Here is a 23,927-nt window from a genome sequence, read left to right as displayed (position 1 = left end):
AAATTTTGCGCTTAAATTTACGAGCTATAAATTCTACACGAACTGTAGTAAATAAATTCTACACAACAAGGCTACAGTATATTTAAGAAAACGAGAGATTATTTCTCTGCACGTACATTAAATTCGTGTGCCAGTTGCTATACAACTCTGAGAATAATTATTCATTTATGGATATCGCAGAGTTGAAGTGGTTCATTTTACGAAATTTTTTACTTTTTCGTTTCAAATTTTTTAAATTATCAAAAAGTACAAGTACATTTTAATGTATAAAAGCATGTGTACAAATAATATGAGTATGTGAAATTTTTGAATACAAAATAACAAAAATATTAGGATGAAAAAAAGAAGAAGAAAAGAAAAATGTAAAATAAAAAATGTGTTTGAAAAAATAAATCGAAAACTCACGTTCATCGTGAATTTTTTATGTGTGTTTTTTCGATTTTCAACGATTTACAAACAAATAAGCACGAAAAATCAATGGAAAAAAAGTGAAATATTTATTTTGTTATTCATTTAACAAGTTTTCATTGGTGTTTAATATTTGAAGTAAAAATTTGAACAAAAATTTACTTAATTTTCTTCTTTTTTTTTTGTTATTTACAACACGATAATTTTCAGTCACAGTCTGCTTCTATTTCTATGTTTTTTTTTTATTATTGTTTGAGTGTAAATTGATAAATTTAAACCAAGTTATGCGATTTTTATTTCTCAAGTCTATGAAAAGTTTTCAACTATTAAATTTAAATTATAGTTATTCTTACCTGTATAGATTTTAAATGTAATCGGTCTTCTTCTATATACAATTGCTTTCCGAAAATAATAAACTTAAAGCATAATATGCCCATTATGCATACCGCCATCTTTATTTAAAAATTTGAAATATTTTATTGGGATGCAAATAAATTTTTGGCAAATTTGCAGAAAAAATATAAATTTACCTTCTTCAGTGTAGATTTAACTGTTGGGTTAAACACGCCATGATTTAACATTGTTTTCTATTGTGATAGAAAAAAATACTACTGTTACGTCAGTATATAACAAGATAATGCCAAACTACTCTCTTTCCAAACTCTCAAATGATTGGCTTTATTTATAAATGTGCTTTTTGTTGACATACCGGTTGACAGAAAACTTTCCAATGTTACAACTAGCTTGATCCTAAATTTATTGTTTGAGGAAATGCATTTGCATTATAAAAAAAAACTCTTTACAATGGCAAGTAATTACTCTCTCTCTCCCAAGTCATTTTCTGTCAAAAATTGGTTACATAAACATAATATTGCTCCTACTTTACAGAATCACCAAGTTTGCGGATAAAAAATATTAATAAACATTTTTTAGGCAATTTTCATTACGATTTTAAATTTGTTTTTGCCTTTGGTTAAAATTTTATATTTTTTTTTTAAATAGAATTTTTTCCATTTATATTTTTTAATTAACATAGTCAAAATTCATTAAAATATTTAAAAAAAAATGTAATATAATAATTAAATAGGTAGCTAAAAAATACATAAACACATTATGTGTATAAGTGTACGAGCAAAACTCATTGATTTATTGGCTAAAAACGACTAAACCTACAATACTCATTATTTATTACTGATTATAAATAACGCGTTGAAATTAGATACATGTACACATACTGTACATACATACATAATACATTATGCAAATGTTAAATATATTATTACAAAAATGACAAATATACTTATATAATATTCAACTATATCCGTAGTAAATTTCCTAAATTAAAAAACACATTACATAAATAGATCTGGTTGGACAGATTGGCGTTTATACATGAGTAGGTACTTGAAATCATCATTATTTATAAATATGTGTAAAATAGAATACCATTTTTAATATAATGTATGTATGTATAAATATACGTACAGACTTTCGAAAATTACAAGTTCATTGTGATATTGCAATTCTTCAGTAACCATTATTATTATATGGTCATCATCAAAACTAAATATTGTTGGTTGTTAAATTTTAATGAAATATTTATTTAACCATTATTGAAAATAATTTCAAAATCAAATTTATATTTTACCCTTTCCATGTGGTATTTTATTTTTTATAAATTTGTATATACATACGTATGTACATAGTTCATAAAATCGGCACCTAAATCGCGAATAATTTTGAGTGTTCTATTGAATTTATAATAATTTTATTAGAAATACCATAAATTAAGGAATTAATTTAAATTTATGAACTTTTGAATTTGTCTCATAGACAATAAAAATTTTAGGCAAATAAGATACTCTAATATTGTCCTAAATTGTCTACATTTGTTCATTGCTGGCAATATTATATAAAAAAAATTTTTGGAAATTGATTTTGCATTGCAGAATATAAGAAAATCATGTACTGGTCCTGGATTGTGCATAAATAGTTAAATTTATCAAAGTTGTTGTAGTCTGTATAAAACTCCGATATATCAGCTTTGCGGCGGCTTTACACTAATTCAATTCGATTAAAAACTGAAAGCTCTCATTTTAAATAAATAAGTTCGTGTCGGCTGTTATATTGAGAAAATTATGTTTGAATTGTTTACTTGTTTATGATAATACTACCACAACAATATCTTTTAAAATAATTTTAAACAATTAGGTGGAAAATGGTTTCTTAATGCAATTTGCATTGCAACTAGTTCTATTGGATATTCGAGAATTTTTCACTGAAACTCTAGAATATCTAAAAGACCCATATAATTTTTCTTATAAATGTTTTAAATACGAATTTCCAATCTGTTAACAAAGATTCTTTTTGCCTCAAATAATAAAATGCTTGAAATTATATGAAATGTAAAAAGAACCAGAATGCATTTAATTAATATGTAAACGTTAAAAAAAATTATTTAAGTTGTAGTACACATTCTTATACACATCATTTTAATTATTATTATTACTTAAATGTAAAAGGAAACCGCAATGAAAAGGGTTAGCTAAGCACATATACTCATACATTATATAAGTTTTTGTAAATGTGCAAATAGAAAGGATAAAAATATAAAAGTTATTCACAAGAGAATGAAAATTGTGGTCAACTAACTTTAAATATGGCATTAAAGCAATGTTTCATATGCCCATATCTAATTTATTTTTTAAAGCAACATTTTAGAATTATAATATGAGTGTATAAAGCAAAAGTGGTTATAAGAAAAATATATTTTTTTTAATTAAATAATTTCACAGTTGGCTTAGTTTACATTCTGAAAATTTAGTACCCCTACAATTGAATATTTTTTACACGATGCATCGAATAAAATATATAGGGTATATAGGTATAACAGTGTATACAAAATCAGGAAAATTAAAGCAATGTTTCTTAAGTACGAGTATATGCAACTTTTGATAATTAAATTATGTAAACACATTGAAACTAATGAAATTATTACAGATGTTTGCTGCGTATTCCCTGTAGGAAACTATAAAGCAACAGATTTTTAAATGAATTTTGCAATCAATTTTCAAGAATATTTCAAGAATGTCTAATCACCGACTTCAAATGCAAGTATTATGTCAATTATTGTGACTATATGAAATATTTTACGTGTCGAGGAGTAAATTGGTTCCCAATAACTAAACTCTTATATAAATTAGAGTCTGAAGTCATTAAATGCATTGGATTTTTCATCACAAACAATAGAGCAAAGTTTCAATCAATCGAATATGCTACCATAACGAGCATCTGCTATTATTTGTGCTTTGATTTTGACATAAATATTTTTGAACTTAAACTGACGTTGATAACCAATTTACCCGTTTCTCATAATTATTTACCTGAGCCACTACTTAAACCGTAAATTATTTATTTTTGTAAAACCTATACTTTACATTAATAAAGAAAACCATAGGTAGTAAGTACGAGTCTTGAATAAAAAATGTACCGCAGTCTAAACCTGAACTTAAAATAAATTTATGTTTGAATTTGTCATTTCATAACTTGTTCAGACCAGAAGTACTTAGCAGATGTTGTCATATTGTAAATACGTTAAAAAATAAATTGCGTAGAAAAGGGAAAAATGGGTAAAAAAAGGGCGCTTATTACTTTCCTATACTTTCATTATAAGTAAAATTTTTTTTTGTTACAAATATTAATAGGATTATTTTAATAATTATTTTATGATACCCTTTTTTTTGAAAAAAAATGGCGAGAATGGCAAGATCAGACAAAAAATTGTTCCCATATTTTCATTTTTAAATTCTTAATATTTTGGGATCATTAGTTAATTTTCAGTTATAACCACTTTATGTTGATTGGTTTTGGAATAAAATGTATGAGGAAATATTGCAATATTTTTTAACTTTTAAATATCGGCAAAAATTAACCGCGTTTTCAATATGTTTTATGATTTAATATGCAATGGATATCAAAATATATGAGATATCCTTGAACGGCAATAAAATACCTAAACCCCAAATGATTAATACCAGTTAATATGTTCTTTCAGATTAATATATTCTTGTATATTTTTAAAACTATATACGTACAGAAACTCATCTGGAATATATAGACATGAGAAAATTAAATAAATTGTCAACTGTTTTCCCACAATTTTCGTAATAGCAAGCTCATCTTAAAAAAACAAATTTTGCAATTAAACCGGAATAGAAAGCCAAGAAAATTTAAGAAATTATAAAAAATTACCGTTTGTTATAATTAACAGGATTGCAGAATGGAGTGATAATGCTGAAAGATCAATTGTGCCCTCCCCCCTACGAGCGCCTAATACCCTGCCTAGAACACCCTCTCGAGACAAATACTTCTGATGAATTAACAGAATTCTGTACTTATAAATTTGTGTAAATTCTCATCGTCAATTTGAAATTTTTTCCGTTAAAAGAATAGATTATGAAGACCTACTCCATTTGACTTAATTTACAACTTATTCAATAGAAGTATTTATGGAATCCTTTAGAAATCAATATGTAGACTACTCAGAGTAAATCAATGTAAACAGTGAAATTATTGCAATCGAAATCTTTAAGTAAACATTCATAATTTTACCAAGAATCTTTGTTAACTTGTACTTGCATATAGATTCGTAAATATAGTGCAAATATTCCTGTAAACGTATGTAAGTATGTAAAAATATTTATTACTATTTAATTTAGAATTAATTTTCATCTTGTTATTACAACCTCTTTAAGTATTTCTTAGAGTATACTTAAATCAAATAAAATTTTTTTTGTTTTTTTAAAATTCAATACAATTAATGAGATTATTCCCGCTGTCAATGGTATAAGACAGCTTAAAAATATTTTTATTTTTGAAAATATTCTTTTCCAAGGACATTTTTAATAATGCGTATATTTTATTCAAAGTTATATTGTTATTTTATCACACACAAAAAAAAAAAACAATTCCAAAAAATTCATAATATCTCAAACAGTTCCCGATTATAATAGGGGTATTGTATGTATAGCAGGTACCAATTTACATTATGGTATCTAATATTGATATTTAAAGAGCCTATAAAAACAACAAATATTTTATAATAAAAATAACAAAAGCAGCAATAAAAAAAAACGAAAAACGAAAAATTGAAATATTAAATGTCATCTACCATCGTTTCAAGTCGATTTTAGAATTTATTTCATTCTTTTTATTTTTATAATAATAACCTACATCTACATATATACGTATATCATAAAGAATAAATATTCTCATTTAATAAGAACCAGAAATAGGAACACCATAGCAGATACGATATTATAAAAATATTTTTTGATTGTCAGGAAAGAAGGGAAACAAGAGGGTATAGTGTAGTGCTAGTGTTTGAAAGAAAAAATGAGAAAAAAATATTGATACGCAGATATTAACAATAACAAGAGAACCATATTATAGAATTGAATTGAACTGAAAAACAGAACACAGGGACAGGATGTTAAAAAAGATTTATAATGAAATGATTCAATGAACTCTTGATGGGTTTTTATACTCGTATTTCTTTAAAATAAACATATGTGCATATACATACATACATATACGAACATATTATATTTTAGTACAATATGTTATGAATTATGATGTATATGTATGCATGTGTGTATGTAAAATTTCTTTTTTAATAAAATCAGTGTTTCATAATATGTTTGAAATCATGTTATCTATATGATAAACCGAAATTTTTTAACATTTCCTTTAAATTAAAAATGGGAAATATTCGGTTTGACGAAAGTTTTATGGAACTACAAAAGTACATTAAAGACCTCGGGTATTTTATTACTATCTGCTTAATGATAGGACTTTGTATCGAGTTGCAAATATTATTCGCTCACTAAACTATTTCTATAAATGTCTTAAATAGCTTTATTTATACAAATTATACTGCATTGCAACTTCGTTGTACAAAATCCATACACAATTGATATACTGCTGACTTAAAAATTTAATTTTTAATTTAACAAACTATAATTTTGTGAATCAAATTTTTCGATTTTTCGATTTGGCAATATATTATAAAAAAATTTGTTTTGAATTGTGAAAAAATCTGATATGATTTTGTAAGATAGGCAATCATTTATTTACAAATATTTTTCTATTCAAAACACTTAGTTTTAAATCCCTTAATATCAGAACGAATTTGTGTTATGTAAATTCATTTTTCCTTTCCAATGGGTCTATATTTCAATAACTTAACTGTGACTAAAGCAATTTCATTTTAGAACGATTATGGCTTGATTCACAATTAGAAAATTAATGAACTTTTAAGTTTTAGTGTTAATTTTATTCTAAACTCTCTTCGTTAATTACAGGTTTTTTATATTAATAAAATTGGATCAAATTAATGATTTGTAATGCAGCACTTTTCCCTTCAACAAGTGAAAATATTGTTTTTAAAAATGATTTTTTTAGCTACGATATTATTGAAATTACTTTAATTCATATATGAATATATAACAAAAATTGCATATATTAAGGATGAACAATCTTAGAAATAAAACAATAAAAAAAATTAAAGAGGCCTTGACATAATGCTCGAATTTAGAGTTTGTTGTTAGTTGTGAATTTAGTAAATTGCGTGATTTAATAAAAATAATTATATTTTTTTGTAATGGCATAACATTTACCGTTAGCTTTCCTCATTTATAGAAATATCGAAAAGTTTGCAATTTCAGAAATATGTGCTGGCGAAAATTCGAAATTCATTAATTTCAACAGGTGATAATTTGAGAGAGAGTGGAGGTCGAAAAAATTTTTCTTCTAACGAAATAAGTTATTTATTAGTTTCTAAAAGCTGCTAAAATTTCAGACTCTTACAACTTAAGGTCTAGAAGAAAAACGATATTACAAAATGAAACAAAAATTTGGCTAAAGCGGATTTTAGATAACGGTAAATTTTATAGTTTCACTGCAATAAATAATTGAAAAATGACATTTTTAGCGTTTTGGGGCTATAACTTTTAGAGGGGGGGGGGGAGATAAGTAAAAATTTTCTACGGAAGATCCACGTACGTATGAACGTATGAAATGTCAACTTCTTATCTTTAATTGTGTAGAACCTGTAAACAGACGAACGGACAGATGGGCGGACGGACAAACAGAGTAAAACTAATAAGAATTTTTTTCCACAATTTGTTTTGAAAAATATTTTATACTACAAGGATTTTAAAAGAACCTAAACGAGATGATTAATATCGTGTGCTTTCAATTCAATTATCAATTGCGGACTAAATAAAATTGAGACAAAAAAATCATTAAGAGTGTTTGGTGTTTTTAGTGCATATGTTAATGGTATACTTCGTTTATCATGGCTACATATATACATATTAATCAATTGAAAATGGGTTGAACGATACACGATTGGACTATGAAATTTATAGAATAATTTCAATAAAAATTTTAAATAACATTTGATTCAATTGTGACTAATATTGTGAATAAAATCAAAAATCGAGTAGTCGAAATTATTATTCGAATACAAAAAAATTTTAATAATAATTTAATATTAATATGATAAGAAAATTAACAGCTTTACAATTTAAATAACAACATTCTCTCTCCGTCTCTCTTTTTGTTCATTATTATACGAGAGAAAATTACTATTTTGTACCAGTTGAATATAGGGTAAAATTAGTAGTAAAATTTTATAGTAGATTTAGATTATATGCTTTGTATGTTAAAAATTATTTGTATGGAAATTAACAACAGCTGTTATAAAATTTTTTTACGGTCGATAAAACCTGATAGCATTTTATTTAAAATTGTGTAATGCGTTTTAATTTTTATGAAATAACAAAATAACTAAAAATAATAATAATTCACACATCCTTGCAAAAAAACAGAAAAAAAAATACAATAATTTTTTTCTTCTCCGGTTCGTCCTGTTTTTTCCTTTTTTGTTCAGTTTTTCTTTTCAAATATAAGTTCATATTGTAATTCTTTGGGTTCACTATATATATGTATATGTGTATATAATTATATTTCTCCCTAAAGTATAAAAAGAAAAAAACAGAAAACAAAAGAAATAAATAAATAATTTTTTTAATAATAAACACACAACTATCGAATAACAATGTAAAATATTTTTAGTCCTTATAGATTTTGAATGCTCATTAAAAAAGATGTACAAAAAGCAAAAAAGAAATCCTCAGATATTAGATAAGGTTCATTTTCAAATAAAAAAAAAATAAAACAAAAAAAAATTTTAATCTAAAATTAAAACGGACAGACAAAAAATGAAGAAGGAAATGCGTAAATGTTATTTTTTTATTAGAGTTTGTAAGTTTGTATAGAAATTTTAATGCCTAACTAAACATTAAAGTCAGAAATTACAATTATGAAAAAAGAAGAAGATAAATGAATTGTTGCTAAACAACGATGATGTGATTTTATGATTTTTTTTTTATTCCTTATAATAAGAGGCGGATTCCAAGGATTTTATGTATAGCTGTTGATAATTCATTCGAATTTTAACGATATTTTTAATTTAATACACTCATGTGCAGATGCCCTATAAATATAAATCTCATAGATTTCTACATCTAATTCTTATTTATGTTTTCATGCACATATAATAATCATCGAAATATTTAGCTTATGGCCATTTAAATTGAGATTAATAAAAAAAGTTTTCAGAGATTTTTTTCAAAGAAAAAAAAAACAAAAACAAATTTAATTAATTTATTAGTATATTGCACCCCTGTAGAAAAGTTTAAAGTTTTAAATTTTTTTTCAGTTGTTGCCAGAACCGCTTCAGGCAACAATCCAAAAAAAAAAATCAATTAAATAAATCAAAACAATTTAATTTTTGTTTTTTTTTTTTGTTTTGTGTTCCTTTCTCATATAAAGCGTTCTGAAAACTCTTCCTTTTAATTTCATTCAGTTAACGAATAGCAAGTCTCAAGAAGGGCTTTGCTGAAAAGTAAAATTTTGAAATTTATCTCAAGAAAACTGAAGAAATTGTTGAAATCAGTTAGATAATCGAGTTCACATGAAAATTTTTAGCTATTAGAAACAATGCTTGAATAATCTGCACAATTGGCAGCAAAATTCACTAACATACTTAAAATATCTAAAATAGAGAGTGCTACAATATAAGCACAATATAATATTTAATTTACGTTTTACATTATTTTAATAAATACTCGTACATATACAAAGATGGGGATGGCAATATTCTTTTCATAAATTCCTGTGATCTTAAAGTTATAAACTATACAATAAGTATTATTGTAATTTTAAAAAGCAGATGAAAGTTTGCGTTTTTTGTTGCCAATATTTTTTTATTTTTACGATGTGGCTGTGTTACTCTAGCGGTGCGATGAATATATGTGAAAGCGATTTAAATATACACAAAATATCAGTAAATTACTTCAATAATTAAATTGAATTTGCAATGAGTTGAGAATCTATAAAATTTTCTTTTATATAACTTTCATTACTGTTATACGAATTAATTGTTTTAATGAATAAAAAGTTTATCAATAAAAATTTTCAATTTCCAATTCGTACAATTTCAATTAAATCTTTTAACAATTATAATTAAATCTTTTTCCAAAGCCACATCATTTACAAGTCGAAAAATTTCATTATAGATGATGAGAGGTAAAGGAAAGGAGGGCCGAAATTATTATTCTTAGTGAATTTATCAAAAATTGAGAGCCACTTATTTTAAATAAGAAGTTTATAAAATATTTTATTTAGGAAGATGACTATCTCAAGAATTCTACAGAGTTTATGCTTCCTGACTTGGATTTGCAATACCAGTTAGTTTTAAGGTTCCAAAAAAATTATATATCAACAATTCTAAACTGATCTAATTCAAACAATTTGAATGATAATTTTTGCTCTTCTTGAAATTTTATTTCATAAGTATAGACTGTCTTAAAATTCCATTATTTTGGATGTTACATAAGTAATTGGCGAGTAAAATAACATTTAATTGGAGAAAAATTCTCAAAAATTTATTCTTTTATGATTTTTTTTTTTGTTATCCTTACAACCTAGGAACTTTTTTACTCTTCTTCAAGAGACACTATGCGATGCTCGTGAAAAAAAAATTCTTAATTAATTCTTAAATTCGTTTCCTAGTCATAAAGAAAATTAGGAAATTAAAAAGGATTAAAATTATCATTAAAAAGAAAAAAAAAGATGCAACATGGCACAAAATAAAAATACGAAAATAAAAATCATAAAATTTTTTTCTTTTTCAATTTTACACGTTCACTCTGAAGATGTCTGGAAAGATTTTTCGTCATTTTTTTTTCATCTATTAATTTTCTTTTTAAATCCAATTAATGGGAACAGGACTTCCTTTTTAAATAAGATTTTGTCTGTAATTATCAAGTTTTATATTCGTTTATTTATGTATGTATAAATGTATGTACACATTTTTTTAATTGCTCTAAGAGCTGAAAGAAAAAATGTTCAAGCACCATGGATTGTAGCAAAGAAATGAAATTTGTGCAGCAGTTATCAGTCAAGAAGAAAAATATGTGAAGGTCTTGTACACTTATACCAGTCTTGTAATAGGAACTTTTATGCTCATAATACAATACCAATTTCATTTTAACAAATAATTTAGAACAAATTATATAAGTATATGTTAGATCCATAAATGGAAAATGGACGACGCATGTGGTTATAATTGTATTTCTTTTAATAAGTAATGAAAAACTTTTAAAATTTTTAAGAAAATTTTGTTGAAATGGAAAAAACAAATTCGGGTAATTAATAGAAGTGTTCGGTAAAATATATACGAGTATTAACATGAAAAGAAAGTGGTTCTTGAGCAATTCCATAAGTTTTTATGAGCACATTGATTCTTTGCACTAGTGAGTATGTGCAATTCCATTTAAGTACTATTATAATAGAATTTTGGGACTTGTATTTAAGGGTTTTGGTACTGCAAAGTTTCAACTCAACAAAATTTGGTCATGATGAGAAATCATAAGAAATCACGATGTACTGAATAAAACCTTTGAGCAAGTGATAGTACTCCTTTTAAAAAAAATTTTTTACAAGTCTATCAAATTATTGCATACATCCAGGATAAGCGAAGGGAAGAAATTTAAAGAAGCGTTAACAACATGGTCGAGTTCTAGGATTGAGTAACTGAGTTGTGATAAATAACTATATTTTTTGATTGCATAGCATTTTATGTTAGCTACTTGCTTTAATAAAAATTTTGAAAAGCTTGCACTTTTGGAATTATAAAACGTTGAAATTTCTAATTTTGCGAATTTCGTGAGGCGATAACTTGGGTGGTGGAACGATGGAAACGAAAATGATATAAATTATTTGTTTATGTCTGAAAGCTGCCAAAAGTTCAAAAAGAAGTTGCCGTCTAGAAGAAAAACAAAAAATTTGAAAAAAGCCGGTTTCGGATAGCGAATTTAATTTTAATTTTAATAAAAAACAACGGTTAATTTAACGAATTTCTGATCATTTTAATACAGGAAATGGGATACCATATTACGCCTTAAGTGCTCATGTCTCTGAACGTTGTTTCATTCTGTTACTGAATTCGGTGTTAATTACATTATTGATATTTCACTGTTTTATTCTCTAACATATTTTGGGGACATAAAGCTTACCATGGAAAAAAATACCATGGAAATCTACGAGTACTGGTAAGTATTCACTAAAGCTGCCAACTTAAAATTTGACTATGAACAACATACAACAATATAACCCATTGCATATTGTGCAATGATTTTTCAAGATTCCTCAAACCCGAATAATAAGTTTATGTGTGGGATTTGTAAGGAATTCATGAGCATATTATAATAACTTCGATTTTGAATAAAATTTGTACTTTTACATAATTCTTTTAAAAATACGAGTATTCGTAAAATACGTTTTTCTTGAAAAATTAATTTTACATACGCACAATCACATTTTTTTTGTATGTATGTAGAACAAATAAAATCCAAGTTGATATATTCGAAATGTTGGGTAATAAATTTAATTTTTATATTTTATTTTATTATAATTTATTTATTATTTTTCGTTCTTTTTAATAATAATAAATTTTATTACTAAAGAACCCAGAAGACTTCAATTTTTTCTTTCACATCCAGCTGATTCAAATTGCAGTGAAGTTCTCTGTTTAGGTCTTACCGTCATTACCATCACTCAAATTTTTGTTTTTTATTAATGTTGAGAAAAAATTTTATGTCGCCCTCTAACTAATAAAAAAATATTTTTAGAATTTTTATTTATGCTTTTGATGTTACGATTTCAGTAGTTTTTGTTTAAAGTTTAAAACAGCTCTAGTTCTTCAGTTTGATTTAATGATTTTATGACAGATAATGTTAATTCTCTATATAACATTTACAATGAATTCTTATATTAGAACATAATTTTAAAAGGGGCTTAACTATTAACAAAGTTAAACTTTTTATCATAATGCCTTTACCAATACCATAATAATAAATTTAAGGCAGGGATAAGTGTAACCTATATAGTGATTTTGTTGAATAAGCTTTTCATACACATGTATTTTCTAGAGATAACTACAAGACGAGAGCATATTGACTAATTAAGCAGGTATGGCTCATTTGCCAAAATTAAATTTAATTGAATTTTGATGTTAATTAATGCTAGTGATTTCTGAAGTACAGGATGGAATGAGATGACAGAAAAATTAATTCCAAATTTTCAAATATGTTCTTTGAATAAATTAGAATAAATTAGAATGTTTGAATAATTAAAATTTTAATTTCAATTTCACTTTCACAATAATGACATTGTGAGTTTATTTGATATAAAATGTAGTTTTTTTTAAATTTTAACCCATCCTGCCTGATTCAACATAAAACAAATTTGTACCGAGTCGCAATTCCACTTTTTAATTTTTCTTTGTTCTTAAATTTTTATTATTAGTAACAGCTTAAATTCTAATGAAATTCATAAAACCATAAAATTTATGAACATTAAAAGTCTGGGAACTCCAAGTATAGAATCAAAGAAGCACAACAACCCAACATGTATAAAGAAATTGAAAAGAGCAACTTTTGTAGAGGGGGGAAGAAAACTTTTTAATGTTAATATGAAAATGTAAACAAATCTGAGTTTACGACAGTGAAAAAGGATAAAATAAATAAAACAAAAATTGTTAAAGTTTTGTTTTTTTTTTTGGAAAATATTTTCGGCTTTTTAAACGGGAATTTTGAAACGCGAAAATTTACTACAAAATTTTTTATACCTTTTATTCTTGCGACGTGAAATTTTTGTTACAAATTACTTTTTTCAAGGATTTGTCAATATTACGCGAAGTTACTTGAATAAATTCGTAAACTATTAAACATTTAATAATTAGAATTTATTGGGTAAAAATTTATTAAAAATGAAAAGGGGGTAATGAATTTAACATAGAACTATGGTCGTTGAGCTAAGTTCATTAAATTTTAGCTTTACTCCTTAAGTTAACAAGTTCAAATCATAAATTCATAAATTGAAATAGAAATCGAACATGTGGATGTTTAAAAGACAAAATGATTAAATGAAGCAATCGCTATAGTATTGAGTCGGAATATTAGAGTAGTAGATTGCATCCTTTTAAACTTGGCATATTAAAACTCTATCGCAGAAAGTGTGTCATTACTCTTTTCCCTTCTTTTGCGACTATCAAATCTGCATTTCACTAAGAGTGAACTAAAGCTTCCTTCTGTCGTAACATTAAAATTGCAACCGTCGCTCTTGCTTTATGCCTTACTTTTGATTTTTTAGGGGTTTGTCTCACTTTGAATATTAAAAAAATTAAACTAATAATTAGCTTTATTGATATATTTCTGGTTATAATATCCCAAGAGACATTTTATTTGCTGAAAAATTTTCCACTACATAACCAAACATTGAATCGCTCCTTCAAAGTTAATATCAAAATTTGCCACTTACATAGTAAGTACGGTATGTACGGTAAAAGCTAAAGTTGCAATTGTTACGTGAAATATTGTTAATACGAATGATTTGTAGGTCATTACTAATTTTCAATTAAATTTTCAATCAAGAATTAAATAATTAATTGAAGTCATGGCATAAAAGTATGCCCATTTAAAAACCTTGAATGACACAACATTCTAGAAATTCTAACTCAAAATTTTTACACGATGACGTGTAAAATTTGAATTGGCCTTTAAACCCTTTATAGCAAAAAAAAAACCATTTCTTTTCCATTTTATTGATTTAGAAATATTAGAACTTTAGCCTATAATTATTATTTAAAATTTACAAAAAAAAAATAAAACCATTAATTACATATTTTGCAATACAATTTCATTTACGCGTCATGAAATACCGGGCATGGGTAATAATTAAACTTCAATTAAAATAATTTTCATAAATGCTTTATAAAATTTCTCAAATAAAATTTGCAATTCATTCCAACACCTTGAAATTAAATTACTCTTGTGAATTTCCAGGTGGTGTTTCATTCAAAGTGCTGACTTTTCCGACAAAAAAAAATTGGAATATGTTTGTCATAGTAGGGATGTCAAATATCTCTATTGCCTACTCGTGTTATTCTATATGCAATGTACAACTAATTATTATGAGATAGTATACATACTAAGGGTAATTAGTTGTGAAAATTTAATGTTTAAAAATAGTTCGTCGATAGCATCGATAGTTTAAAGCAAGATTCATCAGTATACCCTTTTGAGCTCGGGCCACCATAATATAGCGGGAAATGAGCGTGTGGATCGGCTTGGTGTGGCTCAGCCATGGACGTTTCCGTGGGTTTTTTTTAGATCGTATTTTAGCCACATTTTTCTTGCAAAATCGGATGGGCTTCGACGATGTCTAAACAGAATACTGGCCGTTGGGAGAGCATGCAGCTAGGTTGTGATTGCCCTTTAACACAGCGTGTCGCTGCTGCGGAGTGTTGGCAGCAAAAAGCCATATTTGCGCTCGTTAGGGTGCGGTGGACTTATAGCATCTGCCACGTCAACAAACCAACCAAAATTCACCAGCGGTTTTCTTAGTAATTATGCCAAAATAATCTCGAAATTAATTTCGAAAGTTAAAGCACAATTATTGCTCATCTTCATATCATTACTCGTAATTACAAAATTTAAAAATCTCAAGTTCTCAAATTCTTTCATTGTAGACAAAGTACTGTGAAAAGTATATTGTAATAATAAATGATAACTGCATTGTCTGGAATTTTAAATTTAATCAGATATACGAGTATTATGATTTTCCTTAAAAATTACGACTTTTTAATTTTGTGAAAATTTTCTTTTAAAATATAAAAATGAACTCATCGAAATGTAATTAAGAAATGCATTAAAAATTTAATCAAAAATTGAATTCTCAATGAGAAAATTAACAAAAAGAAAACAAAAATGGCTTCTTCTTTTTAATAATATATACAGAGGCTAGTCAGTGTGTATCACATAGTTCAATGTTCATATCCTTATAACTTTCTACACGAGTACAATTTTAAATTGTTGTGCATTATTTTCAATTCACTTAAGAATTCATGCGGCACTAAAAGAGAAAAAAAAATTACGTGAAGAAATGTGAGAACATACACACACACACACACATACCATTATGTTTTTATTATACGAGACGGCGAATGATTTTATATCCTTAATAAAATTGAATTTTATGTTCTCATTTTGTCCTTTTAAATTTTATTCTTTTTTTTTTCATTATATTTTTCTTTTGCTTCCTTTGACTTAATAAAATCTATATCAGTGAAGTGAAAGAATAATAAAAAAATTGAAAAGTAGAGAAAAGAGTAATAAAAATGAAAGAAAGTAAATAATAGAGTGGGGTGTTTCATTTAAAAGAGAGTGAAATATAGGAGAATGAGATAACCTTAGGGGGCAATATAAAAAGGCGAAAAATATTTTTGTAGTCAGAACTCGAAATAAATAAGGTTCTATTTTTTACAATATGAAGTTCGAAAAAAATTATCACTCTTTTAATTGTAAATCATTGGGTATTTGATGGGTATTTCATTTGATTCATATAGGGTAAACATTAAGAAATCTACAAGATTTTCGACCACTATCAAAATTTGAATAGTTTATATCGAAAAAATTTACGACTTACCTCAAATTTGTTTTTATTTACTTTCATTTATAAATGAAACACATTGTAAATATAAAAAATATTTTTAACAAAGAACAATTGAACTTTTATTAGTAATAAAAAAAAAGAGAGTAGAATGAGAACAGAACAAAGTATAACAAACCCGCATTTTTATTACTTAAAATATTTTATTTTTCAAAATATTCAACCATATTTTATTGTAGAATCAAAAATGCCAGTTACATAAGTATAATAATATGTTACATACTTACATTCGACTCCGATCTCTTCTTTTGACTTAATTAAGTTTTAAATTTTATGCGAAGCGGGTATACATGAGACAAACAATGAGAAATAATGTGTAGATACCGAAATTTCCTTATGCCTGCTATTGAAAAAGAAAAAATTTCTTTTGAGTATTGAAAAGAGAGACGACAAACAATGTATAAAATAAAATTATAATAGGAAATGAAAACTTTTATGTTTTAAATAGAATTTTATATATGGATGTTTCAGTAGAACTCATTATTTTCAACTAGCCCAGGATTTCAACATACACAAAGTATAAACATTTTAAATTTCTTATTTTATTACCATGCCATAATAAAAAACAACAAAGTCTCATTTTAAAACTTTCTACCCATTTACGTATTTTAACAATACACACATAAACACTCAGAAGTTTGATATCATAAGAGCGTATAAAATAGAAGAGAAGGAGGGGAAAGAAAGAAAGTAATATGCGTACCTATTTTAATAAAAGAAAAGAGATAAAAACTAATAAAAAATAATGCAATAAAAATGCTATAAAATAGCGGATTATCAAGCATTTCTGATCAGAATATTAAGAGTTAACATTTTCGAATATTGCGTGACAGATATGATGATGACGACAATAATAAACGCGATATTCTCGATAACACATAAATAATCTTCCTACATGCTGTTTCACATAATATTATACTCCTATATGGTTGTATCTAACCCTGTTTCAGCTTAATAGATGCAGGCTTTTTCTGAATTAGGAAAATAGAAAACAAGACAATAATAATTTAAGGAGTAAATTAGAAAAACACAAAATACAATAAACGAAAATTTAAATTACAAAAACGTAAAATTGTGATATAAACACTAAACGACTTTGAATAACCGACAAGACAGTCTATTTGCCTAATGTTGTAGGTGAAATTGGGTGAAAATTAACTTCTTTTAGAAAATTTATTGAAAACTATATCGGAACAAATCTGTCTCACTCTCCCAATTCAAAAGACATCTGTCTTTCTGGTAGTATTTGTGTTCTTTATTTGTTATAAATTAGACAACTTTTTAATAAGTTGAGGTTTGAAATAAATTGTTTCGGCATATTCTTTTTTAGTTACTTTTTCCGGGATCTGAAATCCTAAAAAACAAGTCCTTGAAGAACTTGAACAGATCTTAAAGGGGCTCGAAAAGTCTATAATAGCACTATATAATATCGGAACCAACAGCATCAATTCCAACTCAGGATCAATAGGATTTCTGTGTCAGGATTGTTCCAAAAAGTTTTGTAAAATTTCATGCTGATCAGATAAAGGATATTACTCAAAATTTTGGTTTCAATCTTTTGTTATAAAGTCAATAAATTCCAGATTTCAAAGAAAATCAAATCCATTTTGTAAGATTAACTATATTAAGATTAACCATTATTACGGTAAAATCATCCCGTACATAGACTGTTCTAAATTTGTTGAATTTTCTCCCGTAAAATTTTCGTCATCATTATTATTTTCGATAAAATGGCAATATTTTCAATATTACATTCAAATTTTCTTCATCATTTTCTGCATCAAAATTAGTTAAACATTCCCCACTTTGCAAACCCTGTCCGTCTTTCACTTTGAGAAAACGAATTAATGTTGAATATAGATGGTTCAAAGAAGATTTCAGTGCATTTTGCTTTCAGTCCATTAATTTTGAAATCGGTATGACAATACTTCACAAAACTTAGTACAGCTCGAGTTTATGTATTAATAAGCAAGAGACTCCATCCGGAAATCTTAAACCTAGGTATAAGTTTTTTTAAGGAACTTAAATTTTAAATTAAACAGGTTATTCTAAATGTAGATTTCCTTTCAGCTGCTTTAATTAAAACAATATAATTTTATTTTAAAATCAAAAACCTTTATTAAAAAAAAAATATCGGTTACCTATCAAATTACTTACTCAGCTCTTACAACAACAATAATAAGGGTAAAGAATTTTTTCATTTAAAATTGTTTGAGAAATGTGTGTGAAAATTTTACGTACGTAATTTGTGTTCAACTTTGAAAAAAATCTTGTATTTTGTAACAATTATAATTATTTTTTTTATTATTAAATATTTCTATAATTAATGAACTTTTACAATTTGAAGAAAACAATTACAGGTATTACTCAGGTAACAAACAACATTGTTACGTTTACAGCGAGTTGCGACCTAAAAGACTTCTTTATTTTAAATTTATTAAAAAAAAAATTTATTATTGCTTTGTTATTTTTCTTTATAAATGTTTTTAGGATGTTGAAATTATTCTCCGAAATAGAAAACGAGAAAAAAGAAAACAATAATTTGAAATGCGACGATAGAAGTGATTCCCTATAAAAATAAAGGCATTGTTTAAATATAAAAAAAAAAAAAAAACGTGGAATAATACTTAAGACTTGTGACAATATAATTTTAACACAAATAAAAAAATAAATAAAAAAATAATAAACAAAATTACTTTCCCATTTACTTTGACAAAATCTTATACTTGTACCAACCAGCGATTGTCAAAATGTAGAAAAAGGGAATTTCATATTCTCTCACATAAATTTCCAGAGATATTTTGTATATTCATACAATCGCCAGAGCGAAACTTAAAGATTACTTAAATTACGTCAAAAAGTTTAAAACAAAAACATCCAAAATCCAAATCCAATATTTTTATACATAAAATTTAGGTATGAACCCCGCTTTGAGCCATTTCGCAATTCTTGTTTAAGTAGAAAACAGAAGAGTGATTTTCCGCGACGAAATGCCAGAATTCATATGGAAATGGGATTGATTCAAAGATATTTAAAATTCAGAATTCATATATTTAAATGGAATTGCCCAGAATCAAGCGAAATTACCACCGCGAATTTCATTCACCACCGGTAGTGAACCGGTAACCTAAGTTCCTATTTTTTCATGAGTGTGTAACTTTATATGCAAAATTCTGTACAGTTGATTTTGTCTTTCCGCTCTCGTTCTGAGTTAACAATGAAAATCGTCTGCTATTACTGTTCACCGTTTTCTTTCGGTTTTTACAGTTAATGTCGCATATTTTCGGTTCTAAAAACGAGTTTAAATGAGAGACCTTTACTGTATATAATCAAGGCACTGTTGTACCAACCATTTATTTTACATTTTTCTAATTAGCTTATTGAAAATGTACTTGTTTTTATTATAGTAATTAATGTTTAATTAGTGATTCGACTCTTGCTTCAGTAGAGACTTGTCAAATTTTTTTTGATAAGTTAACAAAAGTAAAAAGTAGTTGCTGTAATGGGAACCTGATGACAAGCTAATATAAAAAATTATTTAAAATTTGTAGGCAATTAATCAAAATTCATCTTTAAATTCTAGATCAAACCTTACAATTCTTAAATAATACTATGACATCATTTCAATTTCGAATACTTTCGGTTAAAATTACAAATAAGGAGAAAAAAATTGCAGAGTGACTGCCGAATTTTTTAAGTTTTTATATTCTTAATGAAGAACCCTTTCCGGAATCTTCGCTATAATTACAACTGTTACCATACTATTTTAATTTTCTTGTGAGAAAGAATTTTTGAATAAAAAGTAAGAAGAAACAAATCGTCGGCTGTATGCTTGTCGGCCGCATACGCCAAGCACTGTAAACCGAGAAAATTGAAAAAGAAAGTTTGACAAAGAATTAAAGAAAAACTGCGCGCTGGGATTTTTTTATATTTTATATACGAAATAGTACTTTTATTTTTAGTTTTAATTTAAAATTTCAGTTTACGGACTCTTACGGTTCTTGAAATATTGCAATTTTTGTAAGACCAGTCGTTTTGGCCTTTGCTGCATATTCCATGATCTTGTGCAAATTTGAAATTTTATTTTGTTATGGAGCTTTGCGTTATATTTTTAAGGGAAAAACTATATTACTATGAAGCAAACAAAAATTTTCAAAAAATTATCAAATTAACTAAGGGAATGTATGAAGTGGAGCAAAAAAGAAATTAAATTAACATGCAAAACAACAACAAATTTATTATTAAATATTAAAAAAAAAATTTTAAGCATTTAGTACTGAAATATATAAAGTAAAACAAGTTATTTAAGTAATGTTTTTAAAAATTTTTATTGAAATTATTAAATTCCGAAAATTTCATAACAAAAATAATAAGAGTATGCTACCACGATGAAAAAAAGTATAACAACTCAAACAAAACTATTAGCCTCTGCATTTACAAAATGATTTATTGTTCTTTGTTTATATTTTAAATACTATAATATAAAAATATTTAAATTCTTCTTATAATCTATACAGGAATTGTTTTCAAAATAAAAAATTAATAACTTCTTACAAAAAATTAACAGCCTTTTCGTAGCTTAAGTTTTACGAATTAATTATTGTACTTTGTTTCATTTTTAAATGCTATAATATAAAATATTGAAATTCCTATAATCTAACAGTAAATCATTTTAAAATAAAAATTAATTACTTAAAAAAAAAAATGCAGCCTCTTCTTAGCTTTATACATTTTTAAATACTATACTAATAACAGAACGTTAATACATTTGTTGTTTTTTTGTTTTAATTTAATTTAGTAATATAAATTTTTCAATTAAGTTTCAGTAAAGCTTTAAAATACTCTTGATCGACTTTAGGTAAATATGGCAATATAGATTTTATATCACCTTTCTTTTCATTTGTCACATAAGGGCCCATATTTTTAACATTGCTCTCAAATAGATTTTTTTGTCCCTTTTTTATAAATGGAAATCACCTTGAATTCTAGGTCTGAGAAAGAAGTTTTATATTTTAAATTAAATGGTTGATTGCTTTCGTAGAATATATATTTTGCTTTCGTAAATGGTATAGCCGAGTAATTTAATTGGGATGCCATTGCTGAGTAGTTTTTAAAGTCGTTATCTAACATTTGAATTACATCGAGCTTGACTTTAGGCATTTGCATGTTTTCAATTTTATTAAGTGCAGAGGGCTATGTATCTCCAAATTTTTCAAGTACTTTTCAATAACTGAATGAACACAGTCAACCTCCTGAATTTCGGAATGCCTTGGTTCAGAATATTTATGTAAAATTTCTTTGATATTTAAAGATGAATTTATAAAATACTTCATACATGTTGCATTAATTTTATTTTTGTTCTGGGGTACACAACTGTCACTCCATAAAGTTATTCTCGTTAAATTTGGATTTGCTTGGCATACTTTATTTAAAATTTTGGCTAAAGCACTGCAAATGTCATTTCCAGTTCTTCCACTATTGGCTTCTGACCAAACTACGCAATATGTTAGCTTTTCTTTATTTGGAATCATCGCAGTGCCAGTTAAATTAAAAACATTTAACTTTCTTTTGTAAAAAAATGCAGACGCATATCCTTTTGGTAAGGCAAAAACATTTTGCAAATCATAGCATATGATGCAATGATTTGGATCTATGTTGCTTCAATCTACGTCTTTATCCATTGTTGCTAAGTTTTTTTCATGTGTATGCCTTTCCATTTCTTTTGTTTCTTCAACAGTATGTGTGTTGCTATTTTTTGTATGTTTGTTGTATTGTGATGTTTTTTTCCAATGTCTATGCAGCAAAATAAAATTTTTTATAATTTTGAATTTTAATGCTCTATCACGCAGTACTATGTAAATAGAGCACACAAGAAAAACGTAAAAATGTTCTCATTTTTCCATACAAATTGTGCCGCAACAACCAAAAAATGGTTCATGGGGCACATAAGCATTAGAAATTCGTAAAAATGCAGTCTATGGAGCAAACCTGACACTCTGTATCTCAGCAGCAGATCGAGATAGAGAAAAACGGATTAGACAGACAGAAAGAGCATCATTTAAAACCTATAGATCCACTCATAAGTCAAAAAGTGCAAAAGTGGCGTATGGAGCCGATAAGCATACAGCCGACGAAATGTTGTTCTATTCGCCGAGATTCCAGTGAACCTCGAAAATACTGGGGTTATCAAGCGTTTTCTTTTTAAAATATTTTAGATTACACAGTTTGAGAACACATGTACTTGTACGTTTTTGTTGAGAAGAAAAAAAAAACAAAAACGCAAGAATAATTTTAGCTTCTTGTTTACCTGTCCCGTGTCTATTGAAAAATAAATATAACAATAAAACTTGCTTTGGTAACGGATCAAAAAAAATAAAATTGTTTTTAGGATTTCTTTTCGATTTTTGATTTTTTTATTATAATTTTTATTTCATCCCAAAAAAAAAAGAAAACACAAAACTCACAACCGGCTTCACATTGATTGAATTCTCAATACAAAAGGATGAAAAACCTGGCTAGCTGCTTTTTAATAGGCGGTCAATTGTTTTCTTTTTTTTTTTAATTCTCTTCTTGTTATTTGTGATCCTTTCTCAAATTTAAATTTCTATAAGATTTTAGAATGATTTTATATTCGGAAGATATCAAGGTGCATAAAATAGGTATGAAATTATTTAAGGGAATTTTTTTTATGACATATGATGACGACGTCCAAGGACAATCATATCTTTTTCATCTTACAATAATAATAATAATAATAGTAATAATGAAATATTGGAAAATAAATCTTATGGCACATAAAATTAGAACAGTAATTACCCTTAAGCTCGTTTGCCTTTTTTTTTTACTTCTATTCTCGGATAATCTGCATAATTATAAAGATTTTAATTTTTGTTTTTTTTTCTTGACAATGAAAGAATGAATCTGAAATTTTTAGAAATTTCCCTAAGGCTATAATAATATACATATGAAGGATAAAAATGTAAGACAATATAAAAGTAAAAATTACCGCATTCTGTGATGAACGGACTCAAGTATGGGAAGGTAGAAATTTGATATTTGAGCATCCATACCTTCTTATTCTTAAAATATTTGTAATTAGAAGAGGTTTAGGTTAGTTATGTTGAAATTCCAAATTCCAATACTCATACGATGTTTTGCCTTCCCTGGAAATGTCATTATTATTAAATATCTATTGAATAATTCATAGTTATTTGGCAAATGAGAAATTTTTTTTTTTAAAATTTACATTATATGAAACTTCAACAGCGGTAATTCGAATCCGAACCCAAAAATGCAGAAGAGTAGCATTTAATTGATTGCAATATTTATTAATTTCAAGACAGATTCTATCAAATAATTGTTTTTGTTCGGATTTAGTT

At 26.2% G+C, this 23,927-nt stretch overlaps 1 protein-coding gene across 3 annotated transcripts in view; it reads left to right on the top strand.

Annotated features, from left to right (window-relative positions):
- LOC129613056 (uncharacterized) overlaps positions 1-23,927 on the top strand; it is a 189,040-nt gene that overhangs the window by 162,914 nt on the left and 2,199 nt on the right. The window lies entirely within an intron of this gene.

The sequence above is a fragment of the Condylostylus longicornis genome, unplaced genomic scaffold, assembly GCF_029603195.1.
Source record: "Condylostylus longicornis isolate FDR11 unplaced genomic scaffold, ASM2960319v2 ptg000080l, whole genome shotgun sequence".
Lineage (NCBI taxonomy): Eukaryota > Metazoa > Arthropoda > Insecta > Diptera > Dolichopodidae > Condylostylus > Condylostylus longicornis.
The sequence above is the reverse complement of the archived record's forward strand: the minus strand, read 5'-3'. Positions and strand labels throughout refer to the sequence as shown.